Source organism: Neovison vison, chromosome 2 (assembly GCF_020171115.1).
Source record: "Neovison vison isolate M4711 chromosome 2, ASM_NN_V1, whole genome shotgun sequence".
Classification (NCBI taxonomy): domain Eukaryota; kingdom Metazoa; phylum Chordata; class Mammalia; order Carnivora; family Mustelidae; genus Neogale; species Neogale vison.
In genome coordinates, this window is record NC_058092.1 from 30,041,314 (window position 1) to 30,053,484 (window position 12,171).

At 45.4% G+C, this 12,171-nt stretch overlaps 1 protein-coding gene across 5 annotated transcripts in view; it reads right to left on the bottom strand.

Annotated features, from left to right (window-relative positions):
• Positions 1-3,756, bottom strand: part of RHBDL2 (rhomboid like 2) — a 51,931-nt gene extending 48,175 nt beyond the window's left edge. For 2 of the 5 annotated variants that reach the window (XM_044237859.1, XM_044237861.1), the window contains exon 1: positions 3,580-3,754. The gene's annotated coding sequence lies outside the window, so the exon portion shown is untranslated. Of the gene's footprint in view, positions 1-3,579 lie in introns of all 5 variants that reach the window. The other 3 variants (XM_044237856.1, XM_044237855.1, XM_044237860.1) reach the window with 2 other exon arrangements.
• Between the last annotated feature and the right edge of the window lie 8,415 nt (positions 3,757-12,171).

Sequence of the window (12,171 nt, forward strand, 5' to 3'; positions counted from 1 at the left end):
GATTTTATCTCAGGTCTTGATCTCGGGGTCATGAGTTCAAGTCCCACACTGGGCTGCCTGCTGGCTGCGGGAACCTACCTAAAAATAAAAATAATAAAATCTAAAAAAAAAAGAAAAGAAATCGAGTCAAGCAGATTGCTTTCAGGAGGGAATACCTGTGGAATCTGAGGGTCCGGAAACGGATTCTCTGAAACCTATCCACATCCAGTTCCATATTCAACACAAACTCTCACGCCACATACAGAGCCCAACACAATTCCTGGTGCCCCCCTGCAACTCCATCTCTCTCCTTTACGTAACAAAGCACAAATCAGCAAGGTGTATACCCCAGAATTTGCTCCAGATTATACAAATGTAAATCACTTGTAAATTTCAGTACTTCTATTAGAAAGAATAGATTAGCTGTAACCCAGCATACAGCCGAAGATGAAGCACAGTAGATCAGAACACAAGGCAAGTTAGGAGGCCCTTCATGAACCATTAGGAAGTCCTAAAAAGGAAGTCCTAAAGAGGAAGGCTCATTTCTTCAGACAGAGAGGAACCCTATCAGGCCTAGAGGTCTTGGTGCCATTTCCCTGACCACCCCCCCCATGCCTCAGCCACACTTCTGAAATACAAGTCAGATGGTGTCCTCCTTTTGCTAAATCCCTTCAATGGTTACCCAATACCCTTGGTGTAAAATCTATTTTCCTTAAACAAGGCTCATGGCCTGAGTCCTGCCCATTTATCCTTCATTCTTCAATTGACACTACCCTTTGGCCATACTAAGCTCCTAGCAATTCCAGCTCCCACCCTCCACTAGGCTTTTGCATGAGCATCTCTCTCTGCTAGAGTATCTTCCTTCCCCAATTTGTTTTCCTGGCGAACTTCTTTTTTTTTTTTTTCTTTGTTTCAGATTATATTTATTTGAGAGAGAGACAGAGAGAGCAAGCAGGGGACGGGTAGAGGGAGAGGGACAGAGAGAGAATCTCCAGCAGACTCCGTGCTGAGTGAGCATGGAGCTCAACTCAAGGCTCAATCCCACAACCCTCAGATCATGACCTGAGCAGAAACCTAGAGTTGAGCGCTTAACCAGACTGAACCACCCAGGCGCCCCTCTCCTTCTAACACCCTCTTCTAACATTTCTAACTTCTAACTTCTAACAACCCCTTCAAGACTCTGTCCTAAACACCTCCTCGGCAAAGCCTTACAGGCATCTGCCATGAGCCTGCCATTGGCTAGGCCCTGTATCCAGTAGAGAACAAGGCAGACGTGGTGGAACTAAATGACGCGCATCGTTCCCTCTGCAGCCTCTGTTCCTGTCTAGGGTACCAGGCCTTCTTTGTATTATCACCATCTCCTCTATGTGGGTCTTGAGGTTAGGACTTCTGTTTCATTCATCTATGAATCCCTATGAGGGAGCCCACAGAATACATCAAAAAATGTTTGTTGGACCCATTTACAAAAGGATTCATCAAACCTTCCTGTATTAGGGACACCCAAGGTGCTGGTTACACAACTGTGAACACACAGACGTGGTCCCTGCCCTCTTGTGCCCAACAGAGCACTTGAATGAATAAATGATGGGTGAGTGAATAAATGAAAAAACTGAATGAATAAATGAATAAGTAAACGAATTAATGAATCAGGAAGGAGTGTGCCCCTCCCCATGGGGATGAAGCAACCCAGGGCAGGAGATTACAGGAAGTGAGAAGCTGGTGTCTAAGAAGTTGGGAGAATAATCATGTCCTTTTGTTCTCTCTGATACAGAGGAATTGGAAAGACAGCAAGGAGTTGGACAAAGAGCATGGATAGAGTCTGATCTAGACTTGAACTCTGGATCCATTGTTTATCAGCCTTGTGACCTTAGGCAACCCCTTAGGCTCAGCCTGTTTGTATCTCCATGTGTCTCCATTTCCTTATCCGTAAAATGGGAATAGTAGTATCTAACAGGGATAAGACAACGCATTTAAAAGGCCTTAGCCTGAGGCCAGGCAGAGTTGGTTTTAGGAACTAGTAGTTCCCATCACTTGCTCAGTGTGACTGCAAATTCAGAAACACCGCAGGGGAGCCTGCCCGGGAACTTCATCTCCTTTCCCTGGAGTCCCAGCCCTGGTTCGGTGTTCTTACCTCAGACCGGTGGGAGGCTCCTTCCCCATCCCGCCCCATCCCCACCCCTTCTGAGCCTCCCTCTCCCTTCTCCACCTCCCCCTTCTCTACCCATTGTGAGTGTACGCGTCTGCCTACGCGCTTTCAAGATCAGGGGTTGTCTTAGAGATCTTTACAAACCTATGGGGGGGGGGGTGGCGGTCGGAGGTTCGGGGCAGGAACGCGCGAGGGGAAGGGGGAGCGGTGTGCTAAAGAAGAAAGGAACAGCACTGGTGTTTATTAAGGACCCACTGCCTGCCAGGCACCGGCTTGGTGCCTGACCAGCTCCCTTTCATGCCATCTTCATGACAATACCACTCTGCAGGGGCTCCTGGGTAGCTCAGCCGTGGAGCGTCTGCCTTCGGCTCAGGTCACAATCCCCGGATCCTGGGATTGAGCCCAACACGAGCTCCCGGATCCCGGGGAAGCCCGCTTCTCCCTCTCCCGTTTCCTCTGCTTGTGTTCCCTCTCTCACTGTGCCTCCCTCTGTCAAATAAATAAATAAAATCTTAAACAAAAAAACAAAAAAAACAAAAAAAAACAAAAAAAAAAAAACACTCTACAGATGAGGGAATGGGGGCTCAGAAAATGAACAGGAAAGATGGGATAGGAATCCAAGTGTCTGGTCAACTTCAAAATAATCTTACCAATGCCACAGGGCGCACCAGCTTATCATTATTAAATGTGTATGAAAAAAAGAGCAGTTTCCCCAGTCCCTTTAAGAGGACTGTGCCCCCTCCCCCGTAATGCAGGTTTAGGCTCAAACAGTGATGAATAAACAAGTGAATAATAACACATGAATGAGCGAAATCCCTCAGACACCCACACCAGGAAGGAGGAAACAACCCCAGGGGAGGCGCCTAGCAGGAAGAAGTCCTCCCTGGCAGCTGTCTCCAGTGCGGGGCACGCGGGAGGTCGGCCAGCCCAGGAGGGCTAGGAACTGGCTCAACTGGAAGGGACTGGGGGCAATGTTGAGGGACAAAGGTGTGGAAGGGGGGTTGGTTATGGTGAAAAATGGGATGAAGGAAGAGAAGGCCAGTGACTGACCAGGGCTGGGAAGGAGAATGCCATTACCTGGTCCCCCGCCATGTCCCTGGGGGAGAAGCCAGAGTCAGCCCCCCACTCCTAACTCAACATGGTACGTTTATTTGATTGCATTTATTAAAGTAATCTCTACACAACTCATGACCCCCGAGATCAAGAGTCCCATGCTCCTTGGACTGAGCCAGCCAGACGCCCCCTCGACATCCTACTTTCAAAATGAAAGTTGCAGGATCCCAAGCGGCCATCCTGAAGACTAGTCCGGAAGGGAGGTTGGCAAGAGCGTCCCACCGCCGGCTCCTTCCCGCTCAGACCCGGGACTCCGGCTTTTCTACCCCGGAGCGCTTTCTGCCCCGCCCCCTTCTCCCCAAGGAGGGCCTCGTTCCGCAGGTCCCAGCCCCCGCACTTACCTCGGGAGGCCCACGTTGTCCCAGCCAGGACAGGCTGCCCACCGCTTTCCAGGATGCCTGGGCCGAGGGGCTGCCTGTGCGGCCCTGACGTCCCCGGCCTGCCAGCGGTCCCTCCGTCCCTCCCCAAACTAAAATCGTCCCAACAAGTTCCCAGCCGCCCGGCCCACGGGGAGGGAACCTGATGAAATCCCCTCCCCGCCTTGACACCCAGTCTGGGCCGGGATAGGCGGCTCTGCAGTCTCACTCCTGGGTTGGCCCTGGATGAATGAGTCCTCCCCTCCGCGGGCCTGGGTCTGAGCCAGGGAGCCTGCGACAGTTTCCGATCTTTCTCTGTGGCCCCGGTACTGACTCCATTCTGTCTCCAAGTCCTGCTTTCATGCCTACATCTGAGCCCTTCCCCACGGTGCCCTCCTAGGGAAAAACCTCAGCAGGGTGGTCTCTGCCGCTCTGCCTTTGGTGGTGGTGGGTTGGGAAGCCAGATCCGGCGCTGGACACCAGAGTGGTGTGACTTGGAGACCCCCTGGGCTCTGTCTACCAAACTGGTTCTACCTTGGCCCCTGGTGAAATAGGTTTACTAGTTTCTCTTTATTCATTCAGTGCATTTTAATAATTCCCATCTCACTAGGCCCTGGGGAGGGTTGATACACCCTTAAGTATTTTTTGTAAATTAATAAATTCTCATTTAGGATTTGAACATCGGTTCCTTCTGAACCTTGTTAATATGAATTTGTGCCTACAAAATCTCAGTTCTGATATTTTTATTTATTTATTTATTTAAAGATTTTATTTATTTGAGAGAGAGAGACTGCAGGGGATGGGGGTGTGGAAGGGGCAGAGGGGGAAGCAGACTCCCTTCTGAGCACAGAGCCCAACTCTGGACCCTGGGATCATGATCTGAGCAAAGGCAGATGCCTAACCAACTGAGCCACCTAGATGCCCCCTTCCCCCTGATCAAATCAATTTTTGCAATGCTTAACCCCCACCTAGCGCCATCCCTTCCCACCCCACCACCATCACAGTGCCTAGGGGACCTTTTCCCATTTGGATGTTCCATTTGAAATTTCTACAAATGTTTGTGTGGTTTTTTTTTTTTTTTCTCCAGCAGCTCTTAGCTGCTCAGGCAGAGAAGATGGCAGGATTGAATCAGGTTTAAGTGCTACAGAAAGACCAGAGCCAAGTATCCTGCCGGCTCAGTACAGCACCATTTCTCTGAGAACTGCTCCTTCCCATACCACCCTTTGGGACTTTGGCTGTCATGTATATATTCTGTGGCCAACATTGGTCACAGTGATTGGACCAGAGAAGGACATTTGACTGGGGACGGGATGCGGGGGGACAAACAAATTTCCGTTTCCCTAAAAGTTTGCACTGGGGGCAGAAAGACTTCACTCTGTCTCTGTCTGTAGCTGAAATGAAAAACGGTAAGTTGGGGCGCCTGGGTGGCTCAGTGGGTTAAAGCCTCTGCCTTCGGCTCAGGTCATGATCCCAGGGTCTTGGGATCGAGCCCCGCATCGGGCTCTCTGCTCAGTAGGGAGCCTGCTTCCTCCTCTCTCTCTCTCTGCCTGCCTCTCTGCCTACTTGTGATCTCTGTCTGTCAAATAAATAAATAAAATCTTAAAAAAGAAAAGAAAAGAAAAGAAAAACGGTACATCTGGGATCTACAGAGTGTTCCACGTGTGGAGCAGCAGAGTAAACTAACTTCCCTGCCTCTGAGCTTACCGCATCATTGGGGGCGGGGGTGGGGGGTGTCTTTCCCTCCTGTGTGTCTCCTTTATTACTCACATACAACACTTCCCCTCGGACAGTTCCGGTTACCAAATGCACGGAGGTTTTCCCCCTCCAAGCAGTTCTCTGAGATACCAGCTGGGGGTCCTAGAATTTAACTCAATTCTGACACTGCCGACCCAGAGATAGCAGCTGATCCCACAGATTAAGGGCTCGGTCCCACAAGACTGTCCCCCACTTCAGATGCCCATCGCCAGTAGCAGGTACCTGGGTCACCCACACCACCTCTCTGATGTGGCTACCAATCAGAGGTTCCCATACTCCTCTTCTCTAGTTTGGTTAATTTACTAGAGTGGCTCACTTGGGGAAATACTTACCGTTACCAGTTTTTTTTTTTTTTTTTAAGATTTTATTTATTTATTTGACCGAGAGAGCACAAGCAGGCAGAGAGGCAGGCAGAGAGAGAGGAGGAAGCAGGCTCCCTGCTGAGCAGAGAGCCTGATGCGGGGCTCGATCCCAGGAGCCTGAGATCATGACCTGAGCCGAAGGCAGCGGCTTAACCACTGAGCCACCCAGGCGCCCCCCCGTTACCAGTTTATTAAAGGGTATGATAAAGGATACAAGTGAATGGCCAGATGAAGATGTGCATTGGGTAAGGTCTGGGAGAGTCTCAAGCACAAGAGCTCTGTCCCCTTGGAAACAGAAGGGCTGCGTACCCTCCCCATTCCTGGATGGTTCATGGACTGGGACTCTCTCTGAACCCCATACTACTGGGATTTTATAGAGGCTTCCTCACATAGACATGATCAATTACTAAGTCCATTTCTAACCCCCTCCCCTCTCTGTAGAAATGGGAGGGGAAGAGCTGAAAATTCCAAGCTTCAAATCAGGGCTTGGTCTTTCTGGGGACCAGCCCCTTCCAGGAGCCATCCAGGAGCCCATCCAGAGCCACCTCTACAGAACAAAAGTGGCTTCTAGTGCTCTTATCACTCAGGAATTTACAAGGGAGCTCTGTGCCAGGAACATGGGAGAGACCAGCATATATTTTTTATTATCTCACACACATCCTAAGAGCTACCACAAAGTATTTAAATTATCTGGGTGTGTGTCTTTTTCTTCCCCTGCTAAAGAGTATGCCCTGAGATTATGAATTCTTCCAGAGCAGTAACCCACTTTGTTTCATCTTTGTATCCACGCAATGATGCCAAAGTTTGACACAAAAGTGTGAAACAATAATTGTTTGTCAAACTTTTGAACTCAAAAGCAACAACAGTTCCCACCTTTAGCAGATGAAGTCTCCCTCAGCCACCAGCAGGTGTCAGGACGTATCTCTGTAGATCCTGACCACCAAGCTTCTTTTCCGAATTGTGATTCCTAGCAGGCAGTAAAACTACGGATGAGTCCCTAGAGATGTGCAGTGTATGGGATAGCTCAAGACCCCTGAGTGTTAGGCCACTCAGCAGGAAGCAATATAAACTAAGCTGCATAAAGTTACTCATTATATTCTTCCAGACTCCATGGAGTATGTTTCCCAAATGCTGAATTCTTCCCTAAATGTCCTAGATAAACTGCAAATGTGAATATCCCAATAAGGTAGCTTTCCTTCTGGGACTGAGCATTGGTTACATGTTTAAAATATATGAAATATGCATTTTTTAAAGGTACTCTTTATGAAAAAAGACACATTAACCATTCACAGAAAACCCAGTACAGCTAAAAACACTAGATAAAATGTAAAAAAAAAAAAAAACTTTTTCAATGCATGACTAACCTTGGCTGATATCTAAGGGATTCCTAGGAGAAAGCAGGAGTAAATGAAGGCTAAATGAACAAATCTATTTAAAGAAGACACACCCCATAATTAAGAAAGTCAGAAAGGTTGAGAGTTTTTATTATTAAAATAAAATTGACATATAACATTTTAAAAATGATTTTATTTACTTATTTAACAGAGATCACAAGTAGGCAGAGAGGCAGGCAGAGAGCCTGATGCGGGGCTCAATCCCAGGACCCTGAGATCATGATCTGAGGCGAAGGTAGAGGCTTAACCCACTGAGCTACCCAGCACCCTGGCATATAACATTATGTAAGTTTAAAGTATATAAAGGATTTTTAAAATTTTTTAAAGTAATCTCTACACCCAACATGGGGCCCGAATTCACAACCCCAAGATCAAGAGTTGCATGCTCCACTGACTGAGCCAGCCAGGCACTCCCAAAAGTTTTTTTAAAACAGGTGAAAACATGATTAAACTAACCAAAAGAGAGTTGGTATAGTTTTATTAATATCACAAAAAATAGAATTTAAGTTAGCAAAGTTATCAGAGATAAGGAGGGTTACTATAAGTTGAAAAGAGCTTCTGGGTGGCTGGCTGGCTCAGTACATAGGGCATGTAACTCTTAATCTTGGTGTTGTGAGTTCAGGTGTTGTAAGTTCAAGCCCCATGTTGGGTGTGGAGCCTACTTAAAAACATTTTTTTAATTTTAAAAAATTATATATATATATATATATATTTATAGATTAATTCAAAAATACATTTTAATGTAGATATATAATAAATATTAAATACACACACATAATATATTACTATATAAATAAATATATAAATATTTAATAAATATTTGAATATATTTATTTAACTATATTTATTATATATTTATTTATATTATATGTATCTATTTATTTAAAGAGTTTTGAATTTACCAGGAATCTACTACTTATAAATATATGATTGATTGATAGATGAATACCTACATACAGAGAAACATATATAAGAAAGCTTTCTGGGGTGCCTGGATGGCTCAGTCAGTTAATCTCAGTCAGTCATCTGCCTTCGGCTTGGGTCATGAACTCAGGCAGTATCCTGGGATTAAGCCCCATATCAGGCATCTTACTCAGTGGGAGCCTGCTTCTCCCTCTCCCTCTGCCCATCTCTTTCTAGTGTTCTCCCTCTCTCAAATAAATAAATAAATAAAATATTTTTTCAAAATGGAAAAAAAAAAAAAAACCTTTCTTAGCGGTGCCTGGGTGGCTCAGTCAGATAAGCCTCTGACTCTTGGTTTCAGCTCAGGTCATGATCTCAGGGTCCTGGGATCAAGCCCCACGACGGGGCTCTGAGCTCCCTTGGGAGTCTGCTTGAAGATTCTCTCCCTCTACCCCTTCCCCTCTCACTGTCTCTCTCTCAAGTAAATAATTTAAAAAAAAAATACTTTTTATTAGCATCTTATCAGAGTAAAACCTAGTATCGCATAGGAAATATAGTCACTGGTATCGTAATAGCATTGTATGGGGACAGATGGTAAGTCAGCCTGTACTGAGCACAACACAAGAATAGACACAGTATAACCAGTGGACTTGTCCAATCACTATGTAAAAGGCAACATTGAAACTAATGTAAAATTGTGTCGACTATACTTCAATATTTTTTTAAAAAGTAAAAAACAAATACATCTGTCATATATTGTCATATATGTCTATATCCAGAATGTCCTCAAGCAAGGAAGATCGCTGATAACACCAGGGCATCCGTTCTCTCACTCACTGCCATACTTCTGCCAATGCAAAGTGGGTTCCTTAAACAGAAAATCCTGCTGCAAAAGCCCCACCCAAGAGGGAGAATCTGTCTTCTTTATCTGTATCCACCAGGATTCTAAACTGCAAGCAACAAAAACCAACTCTGGAAAAAAACAAAAACAAGAACAAAAAACAACTCTGGGTATTGCAAGCTGAAGGGCAATGTATTTATTGGTTGATTGATTGATTAACATTTTATTTATTTATTTGACAGAGAGATAGAGAGAGCACAAGTAGGCAGAGAGGCAGGCAGAGGGAGAAGAAGAAGCAGGCTTCCTGCTGAGCACAGAGCCCAGTGCTGGGCTCCATCCCCAGGACCCTGGGATCATGACCTGAGCAGAAGGCAGATGCTTAACCGACTGAGCCACCCAGGTGCCCCTGAAAAGCAATGTATTGAAAGGAGATTAAGTAGCTAGTAGAATTCATGAGGGCTGAAGAGAAGACTCATATTCTGGGTTACGCAGCGAGAAACAGCAAAGTCAAGGAGTAGAATGGGGTGGGCGGTAAGGCCGCCTCTGCTGTGGCTTTGGGGCTCTGACACACAGCTGTGCCCGTGGTACCACTAGCATGGAATGCTGGCTGATGGCTTCCGCCACCCGCCCCCTGACTCCCGTGGCCTTGGTCTGTCCGGGAAACGAGTTTCCCTAGCTAATTTGGAGGTAGGTGTGTGAGACCCGCAGAGTGCTGTCCACATGCCAACCCTCTTCCTGCACGGGATGTGGCCAAGGGCATACTCAGCACTTTCACCTTTTGAAGAGGATGATGGTTCCTATATCCCAGATGCAAAACCTGAAACCTAAATGCAAGACAGGAGTTCCAATGTCAAGGGCCCAAAAGAAATTTCAAATGTCCACTACACTCTTAAACTTCAAGACCACCCCTGCCAGGGAATAAAGATCAATCTAAGAATTCAGCTAATCAAATTAAGAATTATGACTTAAACTAAGAATGAAAATCAACTCTGGACTGGTTCCAGTATATCTCACAGTGCCTGCTACAAACAAAACTCAATTCCAGATTCAAACCCTTAGCACGTAGAGGACTAGGAAATTTAAAATACATCCAGAGACCAAGCTCCAAGAAGGTCTTAGAAGTGCAGTTTTAACCTACCAGCCTCTGCAATGTAGGCAGGCTGGACCGGGGGGCTTGGTGTCAACCTTGAGCATGCCGTCTACCCCACTTGTCTCAGATACTACCCATTACTTCTATTCAATCTCCAAATGGTACTTTTTACAACTATTTTAATAGGTAATGCATTCATATGGTAAAAAAAAAAAATGCAAACATCATCACCAGTAGACAATGAAAAGCAAATTTCTTAGTTGCCTTTATCCTCCAAACCCCACCCCCCCTCCTCCTAAGAAACATTGATTTTTACTGGCTTTCTATTTATCATTCCAATGATAATCTGTGTGTATGTGTATATATATTCTTTTTGTTTTACATATATGGGACATAAAATGCATATTGTTTTTCTCCAGTCTACTTTTTTTTTTGCTTATTTCATTTTTTTAAATTGAAACACACTTGGCATATAATATTATATTAGTTTCATGTGCACAACACATAATGATTCAACATTTATGTGTATTATGGGATGTTTACCACAATAAGCATAGTTACCCTCTGTTGCCATAAAGAATTACTACAATATTATTGACTATATTCCCTATGTCATACTTCATATCCCTGTGACTTATTTATTTCATAACTGGAAGTTTGTACTTCTTACTCCCCTTTACCTATTTCCCGCAACCTCCTACCCTCCCCTGCTCTGGCAGCTATCAGTTTCTTCTTTGCATTTATGAATCTGTTTCTGTTTTCTTTTGTTTTTAAGATTTTATTTATTTATTTGACAGAGAGAGAAACAGTGAGATAGGGAACACAAGTAGGGGGAGTGGGAGAGGGAGAAGCAGCCTTCCCTCTGAGCAGGGGACCCGATGCGGGACTCTATCCCAGGACCCTCGGATCATGACCTGAGCAGAAGGCAGACGTTAACAATTGAGCCATCCAGGTGCCCCAAACCTCCATTCTAGTCTTCTGTAGTGGCTGTACCAGTTTGCATTCTCACCCACAGTACATGAAGGTTTCCTCTTCTTTTTCCTATACTTTTTTTCACCCCAATCTACATTTTTTAAAATATTTTATTTATTTATCTGACAGAAAGAGATCACAAGTAGGCAGAGAGGCAGGCAGAGAGAGGGGGGAAGCAGGCTACCTGCTGAGCAGAGAGCCCGACAGGGGGGCTCAATTCCAGGACCCTGAGATCATTACCTGAGCGGAAGCCAGAGACTTAGCCCACTGAGCCACCCAGGCGCCCTCTATGTTTTTAAAAGATTTTATTTATTTGTCAAAGAGACAGAGAGCAAGCACAAGCAGGGGAAACAGCAGGCAGAGGGAGAAACAGGCTCCCCACTGAGCATGGAGCCTGATGCAGGGCTTGACCCCAGGACTCTGAGATCATGATCTGAGCCCAAGGCAGCCACCTATCCGACTGAGCAACTCCCATCTGCTTTTAACACCTGATGAGAGAGAAGAGTCCTGGAGAACCCAACACCAGATAAGGACGGTCTGATGACAATGGGAACTCCACTTCTTTTCCATGCACTTTTATTTTTTTTTTATTTTTTTTTATTTTTTTTTAAAGATTTTATTTATTTATTTGACAGAGAGAAATCACAAGTAGGCAGAGAGGCAGGCAGAGAGAGAGAGAGGGAAGCAGGCTCCCTGCTGAGCAGAGAGCCCGATGCGAGACTCGATCCCAGGACTCCGAGATCATGACCTGAGCCGAAGGCAGCGGCTTAACCCACTGAGCCACCCAGGCGCCCCCCATGCACTTTGTTTTTAAAAAATCTTTCTTTTAGGACGCCTGGGTGGCTCTGTTGGTTAAGCATCCGACTCTTGGTTTCGGTTCGGGTCATGATCTCAGGGTTTTGGGTTGGAGCCCCACATCAGGCTTCACTCCCTCTCCCTCTGCCACTCCCACTTCTCATGCACTCTCTAAAATTAATTAACTAATTAAAAATTCTTTTATTTATTTCTTATAAAATACTGCAAAATATTTAAATGCACAGTAAAACAGTAAAAAATGAAAGTTTCCCTAAATTCCATTTCCAAAGTAATTAATGTAAATAGCTACCTTATCTATGTATCCATCTCATCTATCTATCCACCAGTCTATCCCTATGTGTATATATTTGCATAGTTTCTACAGCTTTAAATTCCTTCCTCTACATTTTTCCAAGTTCTTCACTGGCCAGAGTGTTGGATCTAAATTTGCCTCACAGTTCTGTT